At 37.2% G+C, this 19,638-nt stretch overlaps 1 protein-coding gene across 4 annotated transcripts in view; it reads right to left on the bottom strand.

Moving 5' to 3' along the window:
• The window catches only part of C8H2orf88 (chromosome 8 C2orf88 homolog), a 77,681-nt gene that overhangs the window by 7,167 nt on the left and 50,876 nt on the right, over positions 1-19,638 (bottom strand). Inside the window, exon 1 of one of the 4 annotated variants that reach the window (XM_007171471.3) lies at positions 3,102-3,148. The exons of the other annotated variants lie outside the window; for them this stretch is intronic. The gene's annotated coding sequence lies outside the window, so the exon portion shown is untranslated. Of the gene's footprint in view, positions 1-3,101; positions 3,149-19,638 lie in introns of those variants that run through there. 4 annotated transcript variants of the gene reach the window in all.

Genomic DNA, 19,638 nt, shown 5'->3' with positions numbered 1-19,638 from the left:
TTAAACTCAAGCGTTTGCACAGCAAAGGAAACCATAAACAAAACGAAAAGACAACCCACAGAATGGGAGAAAATATTTGCAAACAATGCAACTGACGAGGGATTATTCTCCAAAATACACAAACTGCTCATGCAGCTCAATGTCAAAGAAACAGACAACCCAGTCAAAAAATGGTCATAAGACCTAAATAGACATTTCTCCAAAGAAGACATACAGATGGCTAAGAGGCATATGAAAAGATGGTCCACATAGCTAATTATTAGAGAAATGCAAATCAAAACTATAATGAGATGTCACCTCACACCAGTCAGAATGGCCATCACCAAAAAGTCTACAAATAACAGATGCTGGAGAGAGTGTGGAGAAAAAGGAACACTCCTACACTGTTGGTGGGAATGTAAATTGGTGCAGACACTACAGAGAACAGTATGGCATTTCCTTAAAAAACTAAAAACAGAGCTACCATGTGATCCAGCAATCCCACTCCTGGGCATGTATCTGGAGAAAAACATGGTTCCAAACGATACATGCACCCCAATGTTCACTGCAGCTCTGTTTACAATAGCCAAGACATGGAAGCAACCTAAATGTTCATCGACAGATGAATTGATAAAAAAGATGTGGTACATATATACAATGGAATATTACTCAGCCATTAAAAAGAATGAAATAATGCCATTTGCAGCAACATGGATGGACCTGGAGATTATCATACTAAGTGAGGTAAGTCAGACAGAGAAAGACAAACATCATATGACATCACTTATATGTGGAATCTAAAAAAAAAAAATGATGCAAATGAACTTATTTACAAAACAGAAATAAACTCACAGAAAACAAACTTACGGTTACCAAAAGGGAAAGGTGGGGTGGGGGAGGGATAAATTGGGAGTTTGGGATTGACATATACACACTACTATATATAAAATAGATAACCAACCAAATATTATGAAAAGCTTAGATTAATTTAAAATTAGCTTAAAAGTTTCTCCCCCTAAATATCTTACTGTTTGATGTTTGGACAGTCAATAGGGTACATGCTTGTGATGTACCTTCCGAACTTCCCAATGGAATGTTGTCACTGAATGAACTTATCTAAGATAAGACTTAAGGGTAACTAAAACAGTACAAACTTCACTGGAGGGAGGCCTAGCCATAAGAAAGTGCAGGCAAAGACTCTATAAATGAGGTTATGATCCCTGACTATATCATAGTTGTTGGACCAAAAACAGCTGTAAAAATTCATGAAAGGAAACTCCATTGATTATTTCTGAAACTACTGATCTTAAGGTAAAAACTAGCATGCATTTAATTTATTTCTTAATAGTTTATAAGAAGTCCAAAAAAGGTGACCTTTGCCCAAGTCAGTACTAAATATTTTTTAGATTTCTTTCAATTTTATCCAGTTTCTCCCATAATATACTCCTTCCCCACCTCTACCACTTATAAGGATGATATGGAGGGTTGGAAAGGAAAACTAGCTCTCTGCTTCTGATTACCTTTAGTTCTATACGCCCTGCTATATGCTCCAGAGATGCATTTCAAAAAGGGCATAAGGGATGTGTGATGTGATGTATCTGGTTTAATAGACTGAACTCCTAGAAGACAGGAACTGGCCTGGTTGTGCACCTCTAACATGTAACGACTTAACGTAGTATCTGTTTTGTACTATGAGGGATTGTTAAGGGAACTGGACTTAGTTAACCTGAAAATGATTAGAATGCAATGAATGTCAGATAAATAAAAGTCCATGAGAAGAATCATGAGAACATTCTGTGTTTTCTAAGATCTTTGGTTTTGCAAAAGCAGCTTTATCTTACCATGACAAAAGTAGTGCCAGATTTGCCCTCACACCAAAAATAACTTTAAACCTGGACAAAATATATGTGGGCGGCTATTTTCAGACATTGAACAACAGCACGGGATTCTGATCCCCAAAAGAAGGGAAACACATGATGTTAAACCCCACAATTGATCATCTTGAGATTCTGCCTGAGAATCTGATTCAAGCAGAGGGGCAATTCTGCTGTGCTGCAGAGGCAGAGGCTGAGATACTTCTGAAGCAGGTGAAATTACAAGAGAGTTCAAGAGTAAAAGGAGCTGGGAGAGAGGCAGAAATTTGCATGGGGTCTCACTGAAGCTGAGCAGGACCCTGCAGGGCCTTCCTAGGGACAGACCTGTGTGTCCTCGGCTTCTAGTTTATAGAAAAGCTTTAGCCTCCTTGGCCTTCCCTGAGTGCCAAAGAGCAAATGCAGAAACAAAGGAAAACAGTCAAGCAAGACAAAATAATAATAGCTTAGCCATGAAAGTCAAGGACCTTTAGTTCCTCTTCAAGGGATATAGATATATGTATATGTATACCTGAATCACTCTGCTGCACAGCTGAAACTAATACAACATTGTTAATTAACTATACTCCAATATAAAATAAAAACTTTTTAAAAAGACAAAATATCCAACAACAAAAACGAAATTTGAGACCACTTTAGGAGTGAACTTTAGAGCAGAGGTTGACAAAACTTTTTGTTAATGGGCTAGCTAATATATAATTTAGGTTTGTGAGCCATATGGTCTATGTTATACTACTCAGGTCTGTTGTTGTAGTGCAGAGCCAGCCATAGCTAATATGTAAACAAATGGGCAATGGTTTTTATGTTCCAATAAAACCTAATTTACAGAAACAGGCAGCCAGCCCATGGGCCATACTGGGCTAAGTTCAAACAAACAGTTCCATTGTAACAAAGAATAAAATTCAATACCATTCAAAGGAAGATAGCATAATCCAAATTCCTATGGGAAGTAATATCCACAATGTCTGTCATACAATAAAAATTACTAACAATGCAAAGAAGCAGGAAAATGTGCCCCAAGTTCAAGAAAAAACAAACAAACAAACCAGTTACTAGAAACAGATCCCCAAATGACCTAGCACTTGGTAGTTAAGAGAACTCAGTAGAACTGTAAAGCAGCTATTTAAATAAGTTCAAGGACATAAAGGAAAAATGATCATAGAGTGAACAAATAGAGAATCTCAGCAGAGAAATGGAAATTGTAACAAAACACACAAAAAGTAAATTCAAGAACTAAAATGAAAAACTCACTGTGTGGGCTATTGGGCACTGGAGAAGAAAGATTAGTGAGCTTGAACATCTATAGACATAGCCAATCTGAAAAAGGGGGAAAATGATTTTGAAAAACTTAACAGAGAAACAACTAAAAAGATAATGTAAGTGTGGCTTAAAAACAATGAGGCATTAGATACATTTAACCCAGAAGAAGGCAGGAAAGGATGAACATGGGAAGAAAAAAAAAATGGGACAATTAGAAATCAGCAAAGTGGCTGAGTTAAACCCATAGATATCAAAAATTACTTGAGGGCTTCCCTGGTGGCGCAGAGGTTGAGAATCTGCCTGCCAATGCAGGGGACACGGGTTCGAGCCCTGGTCTGGGAAGATCCCACATGCCACGGAGCAACTGGCCCCGTGAGCCACAATTACTGAGCCTGTGCGTCTGGAGCCTGTGCTCTGCAACAAGAGAGGCCGCGATAGTGAGAGGCCCGCGCACCGCAATGAAGAGTGGCCCCCGCTTGCCGCAACTAGAGAAAGCCCTCGCACAGAAACGAAGACCCAACACAGCCAAAAATAAATAAATTAAAAAAAAATTACTTGAAAAAAAAATGGACTAAAAATTTCAATTAAAAGGCAGACTAGTTAAATAAGATCCAACCCACACAAATGCAGTCAACTGATCTTTGACAAAGGAGCAAAGATAATACAATGGAGTAAAGACAGCCTTTTCAATATGTGCTGGAACAACTGGACATTCACATGTTAAAAAAAACAAAAAAACAAAAACTAGACAGACCTAACACCTTTCCCAGAAATTAAAGTGAATCATAGACCTAAATATAAAGCAAACTATAAGACTCTTAGAAGATAACACCCAGGAGTTAAATCTAGAGAAATCTAAATGACCTTGGGTTTGGCAATGACCTTTTAGATACAACATCAAAGGCATGATTCATGAAAGAAATAATTGATAAATTGGACTTTGTCAAAATTAAAGACTTCTGCTCTGTGTAAGACACTGCCCAGAAAATGAAAAGACAAGCCACAGATTGGGAGGCAGACTGGGAGAAGATATTTGCAAAAGCATATCTGATAAAGGACTGTTTATCCAAAATATAAAACAACAATAAGAAAACAACCTGATTAAAAAATGGACACCGGATCTGAACAAACACTTACCAAAGAATACATACTGATGGCAAATAAGCATGTGAAAAAAATATTTAACATCATATATCATTAGGGAGTTGCAGTTTTAAATGACATTGCGATACCACTACAACCTATATGAATGGCAAAAATCCAAAACATTGGTAACACAAAATGCTAATGAGGATGTGGAGCAACAGAACTCATTCATTGCTGGTGGGAATGCAAAATTGTACAGCCACTGTGGGAGACAGTTTGGCAGCTTCTTACAAAACTAAACATACTCCTACCATATGATCCAGCAATCACACTCCTTGGTATTTACCCAAATGAGTTGAAAAACTATGTTCACACAAAAACTTATACATGGATGTTTATAGCAGTTTTATTCATAATTGCAGAAATTGGAAGCAACCAAGATGTCCTTCAGGAGGTGAATGGATGAACAGTGGTCTATCCAGACAATAGAATATTATTCAGTGCTAAAAAGAAATGAGTTATCAAGCCATGAAAAGAAAAGGAAGAACCGTAAATGCATATTACTAAGCCAGAGAAGCCAAGCTTTCCAACTGTATGACATTCTGGAAAAGTCAAAACTATGGAGACAGTAAAAAGCCCAGGGGTTACCAGGGGTTAGAGAGGAGGGAAGGTTTAATAGGTGGACACAGAAAATTTTTAGCGTGGTGAACTACTCTGTATTATACTATAATGGTGGATACGTGCCATTATACAATTGTCAAAACCCACAGGATGTACACCACCAAGAATGAACCCTAATGTAAACTACAGACTTTGAGTGATCATATGTCAATGTAGGTTCGTTGACTGTAACACTCTGGAGTGGGATGTTGACAGTGGGTGAGGCTTGTGTGTTGGAGGGGGCGAGGGGAGCAGGAAGGGGGTAACTGTACTTCCTGCTCACTTTTGCTGTGAATCTAAAACTGCTCTAAAAAAGAAAGTCTATTAAAAAAATCCAGCTATATGCTCCCTATAAGAGATATACTTTAAATACAAATATACAGGTTGCAAACAAGAGGGTTGCAAAAGACATACAATGCAAACAAGAAGTATAAAAAGCTGCTGTGGCTGTATGACTATCAGACAAAGCAGACTTCAAAGACCAGTAGTATTACCAGAAATAGGGACATTTTATGTGTCAGGAGAAGACATGATAATCATAAATGTATACGTAACTAATAACAGAGCTTCAAAATACATTAAGGAAAAACTGACAGAATTAAAGGCAGAAATAAACATTACTCTCTCAGTAACTGATAGAATATTCAAAGGAAAAAATAAGGAATTCAAGTTTTGAACAACACTATGATGCCACTTGAGGTAACTGACATTTACAGAAGACTATTCCCAACAACTGTAGGATACATATTCTTATAAAATGCATATAGAACATTCACCAAGATAGACTACACGATGATCTCAACAGATTTCAAAAGCTTGGAATCTTATATTTTCCAACCACCAAAGAATTAATAAAAAATAATAAAATATCCAGGAAAACCCCAAATACTTGGAAACTAAATATCACATCTCTAAATAACCCATGGGGCAAAGAAGAAATCACAAGGAAATTAACATATTTTCAACCAAAAAAGAGAAACCACAACATATCAACATTTTAAAAATGCACTGTTAAAGTTTAGAGGGAGAGTGATAGATTTAAATTCTTGTGACAGAAAAGAAGAAAGGATTAAATCAGTGATCTAAGCTTTCAGCTTAAAAAGCTAGAAAAAGAAAAGTAAATTAAACCCAAAGTAGAAGGAAGGGAATAATGTAGATGAGAGCAGAAAACAAAGCAAAGGAAAAGGGCCAATAATGGAGAAAAATCAATGGAACCAATGGTGGTTCCTTAAAAAGATCTAATAAAATAGATGTCTCTATCTAGTCTGATGAAGAAAAATGAGAGGACACACAGAACCAATATGTGTGTAGGAAAAAGGACATTACTACAGAGTCCATAAACATTAAAAGACTAAGAAGGGAATATTATGAACAACTTTATACATACCAAATTACCAAAACTGGCACAAGAGAAAATAGAAAGTCTGATAGCTGTATATCAATGAAAGAAATTGGATTTGTACCTTAAACCTTTCCAAGAAGAAAACTCCAGGCTCAAATGGCAACTCTAAAGCTCTAAATTCTTTCAAACGTTTCAGAAAGAAAGAATACCAATCTTACCCAAACTCCAGAAAACAGAGGAAGAGGATTCCAAATTCATTCTATATGAAGTCAGGATTCCCCTGTTACTACAAGCAAAGACAGTTCAAGAAAAGAACACTCTACAAGCCAATATCCCTCGTGAACACAGACCCAGATATCATTTTTTTAAATGGCAAATTGAATCCGGCATATTTAAAATGGTTACTACATCATGACCAAGTGGGATTTATACCAGAATGCAATGTAAATTTTGAATGTAACATTCAAAACTCAATACATATAATTCACTGTGTTAATATAAAAAAGAACACCAGATGATCATCTCAATAGATGCAAAACAAATTTGATAAAACCATTCATGATAAAAATTCTCAGCAAACTAGCAATAAGAGAGACTTCCTCAAACTAATGTTAAGTGTAATGGTGAAAGACTGAACAACTTTTTCTATGATAGGAACTAGGCAACAATGTTCATTCTCACAATTTCTATTTATTTATTTCACAATTTTTATTTAATATTGTACTAGAGGGAAGAAAGAAATACAAAGCATAAAGGTCGTCAGAAAAAAAAAACTGCCTTTACTTGCAGATGACAAGACTGTATATGTAAAAAGTCCTAAGGATTATATATGAAAAAATTACTAGAACTAATAATTTTAGCAAGGTCTCATGATACAAAATTAATATATAAAAATCAACTGTACTTCTGTATACTTAGTAATTGAAAGATGAAATTAGTGCCATTTGCAATAGTATAAGAAATATGAACTTAGGGATACATTTAATAAAATGTATGAAAGAAAACTACATTGTATGTTGTATATGCAGTATGTAAATAATACAAATTGTTACTGAGAAAGAGTAAAGAAACTAAATAGTGTTCATGATCTTGAAGATAATATTGTTAAGATGTCAATTCTCCCCCAATTTTTATATATATGTATATGTATGTATATATAAGCATATGTGTGTATATATATATATATATAAGCACAATTCCAGGAGGCTTTTTTGTAGACATTGACAAACTGATTCCAAAATTCCATTCAAAATCCCAGAAGGATTTGTTATAGATATAAACATGCTGATTCTAAACTATATATGGAAATGTAAAGAAATCAGAATAGCCAAAACAATTTTGAGAAAAATCAAAATTGGAAGACTCACATTACCCACTTTTAAGAATGATTAAAAGCTACAGTAACCAAGACAGTGCTATATTGGTGAAAGGCCAGACACACAAATCTATGGAATAGAAGAGTCCAGAAACAGACCCACAAAAATATAGTCAATTGATTTTTGACAAATGTGCAAAAATAATTCAGTGCAAAAAAGGTAAGTTTTTCAACAAATGGAACTAGAACAACTGGACAGCCATATGCTCCCCCCCCCAAAAAAGATCTATACGTTACCCTTTATACAAAAAATTAACTCAAAAGGAGTCATAGATCTAAATGTAAAATATAAGACTTTTACAGGACGTTACAGAAAATATTCATGATCTTGGATTTGGCAAAGAGTTTCTAGATACGACACCAAAAGCATAAACCGTAAAAAAAAAAATTGATACCCTTGACTAAATCAAAATTGAGAACTTTTGCTCTAAGAAGAACACAGTTAAGGAAATAAAAAGATGAGCCCCAAATGGGGAGAAAAAATATTTGCAAATCATTTGCCCAAAAAATGACTTCAATCTAGAATAGATAAATAACTATCAAAAGTCAACAGTGAGAAAGCAACCCAATTTTTAAAATGGGCAAAAGATTTGTACAGACTTTTCACCCAAGACATCATCTATGGATGGCAAGTAAGTACATGAAAAGATGCTCAACATACTGGCCTTAGAAAAATGCAAAGTAAAACCATGATATGATACATCTGTACATCTATTAAAGTGGGTAAAATTTTAAAAAGTACAATACCAAGTGCTGGTAAGTATGCAGAGCAACTGGAACTTTCTTTCATACATTGCTAGTGGGAATGCAAAATGAGCCACTCTGGAAAACAGCTTAGCATTTTCTTATAAAGTTGGAACATCCACTTACCATATAACCCAACCCACCTAGGTATTTAGAGAAATGAAATTTGTGTTCACATAAAAAGCTTTATGCAGATATTTATCACAGTTTTATTCATAATTGCCAAAAGTTGAAAGCAACAAAGATACTGATACCAACATTGATGACTCTTAAAGGCATTATGCTGATTGAAAGATGCCAGTCTTAAAAGGTCTCATGTTGCATGATTCTATGTATCGCATAATGCATGATTCTGGAAAAAGCAAAACTATAGGGACAGATAACATGTGGCTTTTAAGGGTTAGGGTAAGAGGAGAATGTGACTACAAAGAGGCAGCAAAAGGGAATTTTTTTGGGTGGTAGAACTGTTATATATCCTGATTGTCATAGTGGCTATACGAATCTATACATATATCAAAACTCATAGAATTAGTCACCAAAATAAAGTCAGTTTTACTGTATGTAAATTAAAAATTAAAAAGGTACTTTCAAAACAACAATACCAGGACTTCCCTGGTAGCACAGTGGTTAAGAATCCGCCTGCCAATGCAGGGGACACGGGTTTGATACCTGGTCTGGGAAGATCCCACATGCCACAGAACAACTAAGCCCGTGCTCCACAACTACTGAGCCTGCGCTCTAGAGCAGTGGTCCTCAACCTTTTTGGCACCAGGGACCAGTTTCGTGGAAGACAATTTTTCCATGGACGGGGCAGGGGGAGATGGTTCAGGCGGTAATGTGAGCACTGGGGAGCGATGGGGAGTAGCAGATGAAGCTTTGCTTGCTCGCCTGCCGCTCACCTTCTGCTGTGCGGCCTGGGGGTTGGGGACCCCTGCTCTAGAGCCCGCAAGTCACAACTACTGAGCCTGTGCACTGCAACTACTGAGCCCATGCACCACAACTACTGAAGCCCATGTGCTCTAGGGCCCGCATGCCACAACTACTGAGCCCACATGCTACAACTACTGAAGCCCGTGCACCTAGAGCCCGTGCTCCGCAACAAGAGAAGCCACTGCAATGAGAAGCCCACGCATGGCAACAAAGAGTAGACCCCGCTCTCCACAACTAGAGAAAGCTCGCGCACAGCAACGAAGACCCAACACAGCCAAAAAAAAAAAAAACCAAAAAAACCACAACAATACCATTATACACTCATTAGGATTGCTAAAATTAAAAAGCCCAACAATGCCTACTGTTGGTGAGGATGTGAAATGCATATACTGCTGGTGTGAGTGGAAAACAGTACAACCACTTTAAAGAACTGAACCCACCATTTTATTTCTAGGTATTTATTTAAGACAAATGCAAACACGTCTGCAAAAAACTTGTACACCAATGTCCAGAGCAGCTTTACTCCCAACAGTCAAAGCTGGAAACAACTCAAATGTCTATCAATAGGTGAATGGATAAGCAAATGGGGGATATATCCATAAAAGTAGCATGGAGCTCCCATTCCTAATTCAGTGTTCTGGGAATAACAGTTGCTCTAATAATACTTTATCTGATCATGGCTTATAGTATTTAATTGTTAAACATCCTCCCTCTCTTGAATTTATAGAACCTCCCTCCCCACTTCTAGTTTTGATGTTAATTCTGGCAAACAAAGACCAGTGTAGCTCCTTCCCAGGGTCTCTTGTTACTCTCTGCTCATTGGCCCAGTCCTTGACCTGGTCTCCATCAGCAGGGACATTATGGCTTGGAGCTTCCCAGGCTCCCAGAGACCACTACCTAGGACTAGCTGTCAACTCTGGCCTTCTGGTCCTATCTTGGATAAAACAACACTGATACATTCATGCCATTATGTAATCAACTGGTCCAGTAACTGTCTAATGGAATTACTCCTCATCACATGCTTACAAAAGATGCAGTTGCTCTGATAGAACAGGACTGGTAACCCCATACTTTTGTTAATCAGATTTTAATTCTGTGATTTCTCTTCTACAGAAGCCTCTTGAGATTTATCATGAGTAAGGAAGAGTGATCCTGAAAGGAAAGTCAGAGACAAAAACAAAAAGTTTATGCTACTACTGTTCATGGTAGCAGCTATTCAAACACTTGACAGACGTCTTAAAAGGCAATGATAGGGAGTTCCCTGGTGGCCTAGTGTTTAGGATCCAGTGCTTTCACTGCTGTGGCCCAGGTTCAATCCCTGGTCGGGAAACTGAGATCCTTCCAGCCACGTGGCGTGGCCATAAATAAGTAAGTAAGGAAATAATAAATAAATAAATAAAATTATACATGTGAACTAATAAAGAAATGTGAATAAAATGACCTTTAAAAAAAGGTAATGATAATCCCAACCTGTATAGCACTGAAGAATAAGCTTTGTATAATTTCATTCTCCCCTAATAGGATAGTTGATTCATAACGAAGAAATAAAGTTTCAACAATGTTAGCTAGTAATGCAACTCAATAGTTGAGCAGATTATATAATTGGTCTTAGGAAAGCATGTGGGATGAGCTCTTCTAAGTTAATTTTTAGACTGTATTATTCATCAGTCAGGTTGAAAAGTTACCATGGCTATCAGTTGAAGGTATGATACATGTAATGCTGGATATTAGCCAAAAAAAGTATTTTGGCTCTCTTGTCAATGTAACTAGCTGATACAGAAGTATAAAATATTTTTTAAAATACACTTTTGAAAAATACTGAAAATCAATTTCTTTTATACTATAGTTAAAAATCTTAAGATACATAAAGAGCTGTCAGTGAGAACGTTCCTTAACCATCTAGCCAGTATTTACTGAGTCTTTACTATGTGTTCAGCACCAATATCCATCAGTATAAGTGCTTTCAAAATTTATTTAACAAAATCAAATCAGTGGGAGAGAGAGTGAGAATGAGATGACAACTTATTCAGGCTATAATTAGTGCAGATGCCCAGAAAGCATCCTTAGTTTTACCCTTGTCCTAATATGTGAAGTGGCCATTTGTTCATGCCACTGCCAGCAAAAATAAAATATAAAGATGCCTTTTCTCCCATCACTCCCTCCCCCAAATCCCAACACACATACATATATACATACACATCAGAGTCATACGTAAAGAAAAGAAAGCCCCATTTACTTGGTTCCCTCAATGTTACTTTGAAGCCTCAAAGCACTGAGTATATAAAGTGTGTCAGGCCATAGCCCTGGCACTTCCCTCAGGAATGGGTCTAGCCACTACGGGGTCTTCTATTAGATCTTTCAAACAGAAGATGCAGTTTACTGCAGTCCATAGTTTATCTTGGAGCTGTGGTCCCCCATCCTGCATACAGTGTCATCAGATTGAGCCTGTTGAGTAAGCTCCCTGGGAATATGCCAGGGAAGGTGTCACAGAAAAAGCCAAAACTTGAATATGAGTGGGGGCCAGACCATACAGTTCTAGCAAAAAAAAGTAACTTCCAAAATCTGCTCTGGAAATGAACAGGCTGCTAAATCCCTGAAAGTCTTTCTTAAATATTAGATTAACAGAAATGCTTATTACTGTTGTTCTACTTCAGATCATCTTCTAAGCCTTTAAACAGGTTTTAAGACATTTTATATCTCAAGTTATACCTTAAAATGGGCCCTAGCCCTGAATTAACGCAAATATCTATATAATATTGATAAAAACCACATTATAGTCTTTAAAAGCATAATGAATATACTGTCTTTCAAATTTCAATGTAGATGCAATTAATTAAAATGCCAATTCATTAAAAAATATAACTGAGTTCATTTAAAAACAATAATGAAGTTCCCAACAGAAGGTTTGTCGTTATTTGTTCTCTAATATTGGATACTAAGAGTATATTTTCCTTCTTGTAGGGGTCCATGAAAATCGGACAGTAAACAGAGGACTTTGTACTGGTAATACTGACAGTCACTGACCTAGACTATAAATTTATAACAGGATCAAATGACACCAGTTAAACTGGCAAACAGAAATGAACTCAATACAAAAAAGTAAAAGCTAGAAAATACAGCAAATGTGATTTCGGTCCATCTGAAGGTCACCTCAGGGGCACTACTGTACAGTCTTTGGAAACTTAGTAGCTGCTTTCGTCCTCAGGCACACAGAACACGTGCTGCGTGCAGCTGCTCAACACCAGGGCGGTCACAGGGGGCTCTTCATGAAGTCACATTTGGGGCCAAATTTTCTCAATGGAGAGGCAGAGAAAATAACATTGATAAATGAAAGGACGATGTAAGAGATTCTAATAAACCTGAGCAGAGCTGTGTGGTATCACCTCATCTGTAAACTGGGAATCTACCTCAGACATTCATCGTAAAAATTGTGCGCTTCTACACATAAAGCATCTAGAACCGCCTTGGAACATGGAAGGTGTTCAAGTGTTCAGTAAGTATTATTTCCTTTCCTTCTCTCTCTTAGGTTGTCCCCTAAACCTACTAACATCAAATTATTATTTTAAGTGCTTTAGTTATTATGTTTTAGGATTATAATTAAGGAAAGAGAATTATAACCTAAGAATGCTGACGGTCATTTGGGAATTAAAGAGTTAGAATTGGGTGCCAGATCTAAGTCAGGGGTCAATGCTTCATCTCATTTACCAGATCCTCCAGGTGGAGAAGGGAAACAAACAGGCTTAACTCTGGGTACAAGTCTGGCTTCACCTGACCACTCCTATTTATGACTACAAAGATTGAATTCAGTCTGCAGTAATTCCTCCAGCCCTGTAATCTAAATACTTGCGGGAAATGAAAAGTAGCTTCTGACGAACTAGTTGAAGAAAACCTGATCTAGATCAGCACTAAGACTGTAAAACATTTAAACTTTATATTCTGTACTAATTTCTCAGTCACGTCATTGTCCTAACTAAATGACACAAATGTACTCATGACACATGAATTAAGCTCTGTAAAATTCTGAAGCCAGTTCCTTAGGCAACTGTTGTTAAATGGAGGTGAGGGGTGGAGGGAACAGGGTAACAATGTCAGAATATTGCCCTTAGTTTGTTACAACTGGACTATTCTTTAGATCCTGTAGCTGAAACTAGGTTATCTGAGCCCAAATCAGAACATGAAACTAATAAAACATAAAACACAAAAATGAATGCTCAATCCTCAATTCATTATAATTTGAAAATCATGATCCACTCATCCTTATATACTAAGCCAATTATTTACTGCATAAACTCCTACATCACATTTGTAAAATGCTTTCTCTTTTAAAAGGGCTTTCTTATTTTTTCCCTCCTTATTCACACAGATATCTTCTCTTTAAAAACTGACCCATTCTTAAGTGTCTGTCTCAAGTACACTTCTGTGTAAAGGCCTTCCCACTACCTAATATTACTCTATCCCTCTCTTGGGTTTCCATAACATATTTATCTCCATCACTGTACTTTTCTCATTCTGCTTGTTTACAAGTCTGTGCCTAGACTCTCAAAGGCAGGAATATGGCCATACCACTTAAACTCTTTCTGAAAGAAGATGGGTAATAAGTAATTGTTTATCTTTATATCTCACTTCTATATGCCTAGCACAATGAAGGGCCTCAGTAAATGTTAATTAATTTAAATAATTTAAGTCTAGATATTTTAAATAAAATTCCAGTCCTCTTAGAGAGCAACAGAGTGTGTACAGCCCTAAGTTACAAATGATAACCAAGTGTCTGGAGCTTTTCAGAGTAAATTATCCATCTACCTCTGTTTCTGTTGAGCATATCTCATTTGCATTTTCCCTTTTCCTCTTTCCCTCGTGTCTTATAATTTATACATCAGAAAGGAATTATTTTTCTCATTTTACAAAATACATTGATGTATAACTCTATATGTAAGCAGGTTAAATATCCTGCCTGGGGAAGCATGTGACCTTGTTGACATTGTATGGGAGACCAAACACACTGCCTGTTCTAAAATCCATATCTTTTGATTCTAGTTTCAGGGATCTTGCTGCTGTTTCACAGTGCCTTCCTTTCACATTTCATGACATGTGCTAATTCAAGTAAACTGCCTAATTATGGAACAATTTATTTTACAAACCCATTCTTCAAAAAATTGTCTTATAGTGGATGTGGTGCAATGGACACTCTCAAATACAGATGTTAGTAGTGCAAACTGGTTCAACAGTAGCATAACAATTCATGTTAAAAGCCCTAACCCAAATATCGCACTTTGAGAAATTTATCCTAAAGAAACGATCAGAGTTGTAGACAAATATTTATACGTAAAAATTTTCATGAAAGCCCTTTCATAATAAGAAAAGTTGTAAATAACCTAAATGTCCAACAATAAGAGGTTTGTTATCATATGTCTGTATCCTGGAATATTATGGAACTATTAATAACTACAGCAGATAGTCTCTAAAATGGCCTTCAACAATCCCTGCCTGCTGGAATTCCCATGCCTTGTTTAATCCCCTCCCCTTAAATATAGGACTAATGACTCACTTCTACCAAGAATATAGCAAATGCCATGGGATGTCACTTCCAAGATTGGGTTTCAAAGAAACCATGACTTCTGTCTTGCACTCATTCTCTCACTCTAATGGAAGCCAACTGCTGTGTTGTGAGCAGCCCTACAGAGAGGCCCATAAAGCAAGAAACTGAAGGAAATCTCTCTACGGCAGTGTGCAAGGAAGGGATTGTCCCCCAGTTAAGCCTTCAGATAAAGACTATAGCCCCAAGTGACAATATGATTGTGAAAGACTGAAGCAGAGGTACTCAGCTAAGCCGTACCCAGATTCCTGATCCACAGGAACTGTGAAATAACTATATGTTTGTTATTTTAAGTAATTAAGTTTTAGGGTAGTTCATGATACAAAAAAAAATAATAACTTTAAAAAATATTTAGTAACATGAGGAAATGTTCACATGTTAACTTTTAAAATTACTGGTCAAATGGTTTATTTATCCAGAGCAAAACAATTTAAAAACTCAGCCTGTTAATAACAAAAATATTGTTTAAAAACAGACTGTGTACTATTTGTTATTCGAACTAATAATTTCCTACATTTCCATTCATTGAAAATATTTTCAAGACTGTTATAAGCCTGCCTTGTAATACCATATAATTTTAAGTGTAATTATCATTAGCTAAAGAAATGACACCAAACATTGACGATATTACAATCTGCCTCCTAAAATATAGTAGAAAAGTTTACAAAGATTAGATTCTTCCAAGTCTTCAGAATTTATAGTTAATTTTTAAAAGCATAAGACTATAATATACATGTATGATTCCAATTTTTAAAATATATATGGTTTAAAAAGAATAGAAAACAGGAAAACATCAACTGTGTTTCTCTTTGGATGGTGGGATTATAGTAATTTAAATTTTTCTTTATGCTCTTCGCTGTTTCCCAATTTTTTTCAAATGCATATATTATTTTTTATCATCAGAAATATCTTTTACAAAAAAGTCAAGGGCTTCCCTGATGGCGCAGTGGTTGAGAATCTGCCTGCCAATGCAAGGTACACGGGTTCGAGCCCTGGTCTGGGATGATCCCACATGCCGCGGAGCAACTGGGCCCGTGAGCCACAATTACTGAGCCTGCGTGTCTGGAGCCTGTGCTCCGCAACAAGAGAGGCCGCAATAGTGAGAGGCCCGCGCACCGCGATGAAGAGTGGCCCCCGCTTGCCACAACTAGAGAAAGCCCTCGCACAGAAACGAAGACCCAACACAGCCAAAAATAAATAAATAATTAATTTAAAAAAAAAAAAAAAAGTCAAACTAATAATTTGATATAATACATTTTACTGCTTCAAACCAAGATTTAATGCTAATAAGAGACTCAACCATTTTGCGAAGAGACAGAATAGCACTGGACCCATAACAAGATCTAGGCGATAGCACTCAATTAGCAAGTCAATAAAACTATAGTATTTCTAATTCTTTTTTTTAAAGAAGAAGGCTTCATGCTGAGTCATATGAGAGTTAAATTAATGCAGGATTCAGAAGCAAGAACAAGTTTGTGAGGGGATATGATAGATGTGCTCCATAGCACTGGTTCCTGAAGGTCAGTGTTTACAAATAAATTAGAATATTAAAAAGCTGAGCAACTCCTGGGCTTCCCAGGTGGCGCAGTGGTTGAGAGTCTGCCTGCTGATGCAGGGGACACGGGTTCGAGCCCTGGCCTGGGAGGATCCCACATGCCGCAGAGCGGCTGGGCCCGTGAGCCACAACTGCTGAGCCTGCGCGTCTGGAGCCTGTGCTCCGCAACGAGAGAGGCCGCGACGGTGAGAGGCCCGCGCATCGCGATGAAGAGTGGCCCCCGCTTGCCACAGCTGGAGAAAGCCCTCGCACAGAAACGAAGACCCAACACAGCCAAAATCAATCAATCAATCAATCAATCAAACATACGCATCTGAAAAAAAAAAAAAAAAAGCTGAGCAACTCCTGTATCTCCCATAAACGCAATATTTATCATCTGTGATCTACCTAAACATGCTTGAACCTTACATTCTAGCGCATATCAACTTTGGGGGGCCGTGTTTTTCTATATACAGTATAAAGTATGCTTTTTATTAAAGCTATATGTACGGGAAGAAGAGAAAAGTTGTTTCAGATTTTAGGATTTGGTAAACAAAATTATTTTTTGTCAAGCCATTTCTCATTTCTCTGAGGGCAGACAGGTCATTCATCCAAGATCCTGATGAGGTTCTTTTAAAAAATGACACCTTGATATTACAAAATACCAAACTCAAAAGGCTCCACTAAACAAAATGACTTTATACTCAAAATCAATGCATAAAATCTTTTTCTCATAGAGTTTTCTTTGAACTTCACTGGGCTTAAGGAGAGAAATTTATCATGCACAGCAAACTTGTGTCATTTCGAGCTCAGAAAAGTCAGAAAAACCAACAGATTCTACCCAGAGTTCTTCACATAACTTTTGTCTAAAAAAGGGTAGAGGAATTTAATTAGCTATGTGACCACAGGAGTTTTTCTTTGCTTCTTTGAGACTCTGCTTCCTCATCTCTAAACTGAGGGTAATAATGCCTGCCCCAAATTCCTCGTGAATAGTGATAAAGGAAAAACATAAAGCACCATAGAAATGCAGCAGCTATTCTGCTACTATTATTACTAAACTGATAATGAGGTAAGAGGAAGGAAGAAAACACTGTGAAAAGGAAGGAAAAGATGACATTTGAGTAGATTATTTTGGGTAATTCACACTCCCTGGTTCTGAACAGTTCTTCCAATCCCCTCCACAAAAGTCCACCCACAAGAAACACATCAGACACCCCAATCTCAAAACTTCCCTTAAAGGTGGAAGCCATATACTCCAAAACAATCCTAAAAAATGTAGATCCTTGTGGAATTACATTTCAGTATGAATGCATATCCCATTCCACTGGAATGGATGATGTATCTGTCAGTCTCTCTCACAGCCCGTGAATTCACAGAGGGTAGACACTTTGCCTCACTCAAAGCCTGAACTTTAATAAGTAGTTTCTAACTCGAGGTTGGTCCAAAATACCTAAATCTTGGTCATTTTAATTGATCAAACAATCTTAACTGACATTTTTCTGAGCCACTAAATTGTATTTATCTCAATCGTCATTAAGGAATTTGAGAGGGATCAGAGTTTGTCACGACAATGCATAAGGCTTGTTTTGAGCCAAAGGCAATTAGCTCTCTGCCCTCCACCTTTTTTGTCCAAAAGCAGGGCATAAATTTCCCTTTGTAAATGTGTCTCCGTCTCCTATACCAAGAAGAGAACCACTCTGGAGACAATTCTTATCTGCAAAACAAACAACCCTTATTTATCATACATTTCCTAGCCACCCTCTCAGAACTCACTGTCATGCCAGAAGCCCAACCGCCTTTCCTTAGTCTAGCCCCTTTCCACACTGTATCACCCTTTGTTAAGAGGATACAGAAGTCCGCAATTCTAACCATTTCCTTGAATCACATTTCTTTGTGAACTCCCATGCATACCTAGGTAATTAATTTTTTTCTCCTGTTACTCTATTATCAATTTGATTTTCAGGCCCAGCCAATGACCCTAAGAGAGGAGAGGAAGATGATTTTTTTCCTTCCCTACATGTTCAAGATTAGTTAGTCTTTACGTTATGTAGTGGAACCATCTCAAATATTTTAGAACAAGTAGGAGGCATAAATATTAAAAGTGTTAAGTGCTATGCACCAAATTAAATTCCAGGCAGTAGTACACGTAACTTTGAATGCTTAAAAGAACCATTAGTCTTATAATGGAGACATGGGAAAACATGGTATCCAAACCCACTTGGACTCTGGGTCAAAGGACCAAGAATTTTGAAAGTTTTGCTATTTAAATTTTGATAATTTTTTCATGATACATATACCACACTCCTAAGGAGTCATTATAGAGTTCCTACTCTCTGTAGCTGATGGTATAATATTTCAGGGTGGGGAGTGGAGGTAAGGTGGGGCAGAGGTACATTTAATTTAAACAAAAAAGAGATATATATATATATACATATTGCTGATTCACTTTGCTGTACAGTAGAAACACAACATTGTAAAGCAACTATACTCCAATAAAAATTTTAAAAAATAAAAAAAAGTAAATAAGAAACCGCCCCCCAAATTTATTTTAAAAAAGCCTTTTTACCTATTGGATATAATTTCTCACTAATCCAAGGAAACTTCCTCCCCCCTCAAGCTATTATCCTTACCACACACACCCATGCTCAGTTTCTCCTTCTGGCCTTCCCTTAGGTTGAAAAACACCACCTGCCCCATATCTCCACCCGGCACCCTTTCCCCTCTTCCCTGCGTAAACCAAATCTGTGCCACCTTCAAGGCTAGGGGAATCCCCGTCTCCTTCAGGCAGACTTTCTGGAATTCCTCAAACCTTTATCCAGAATTCTTCCTGAATTCCTGTCCAGCCTATTTAATTTATAAGTGCTGCCCCCCCAAATGAGATTAAAGATTCCTCAAGGGCAGTAGCCATTTCTCCTTTTGCTATTTTGCACAGAACAGTTCTCCACATAGAGGCACTTAATGAATGCTAATTAAAGTCTGTCTATTTATCAAATATCCATGTGCTTCAAAGTGTGTTAGATGCTGGGGATAAAACAGTGAACTATACGTAGTTCTACCTCTTTCAGGGCACTTACAACAAGCAAAAGCCACAAACTCCCAGTAGTGTTAGGGCCAGTGTTTCATTTGGCCAGTGTAATGTTCCAACTGCTCTGAATTAGAATAGTTCTAAGCTGGGCATTCACTCTCCAGTTCACAGGACTCTGTACACTCCCTTGTGTCTGGCACCCATACAGCTTCACTAATTTATGTTATCTTCAGCCCCTG

Source organism: Balaenoptera acutorostrata, chromosome 8 (assembly GCF_949987535.1).
Source record: "Balaenoptera acutorostrata chromosome 8, mBalAcu1.1, whole genome shotgun sequence".
Lineage (NCBI taxonomy): Eukaryota > Metazoa > Chordata > Mammalia > Artiodactyla > Balaenopteridae > Balaenoptera > Balaenoptera acutorostrata.
Note: the sequence above shows the minus strand (reverse complement) of the source record. Positions and strands in the feature narration are given on the sequence as shown.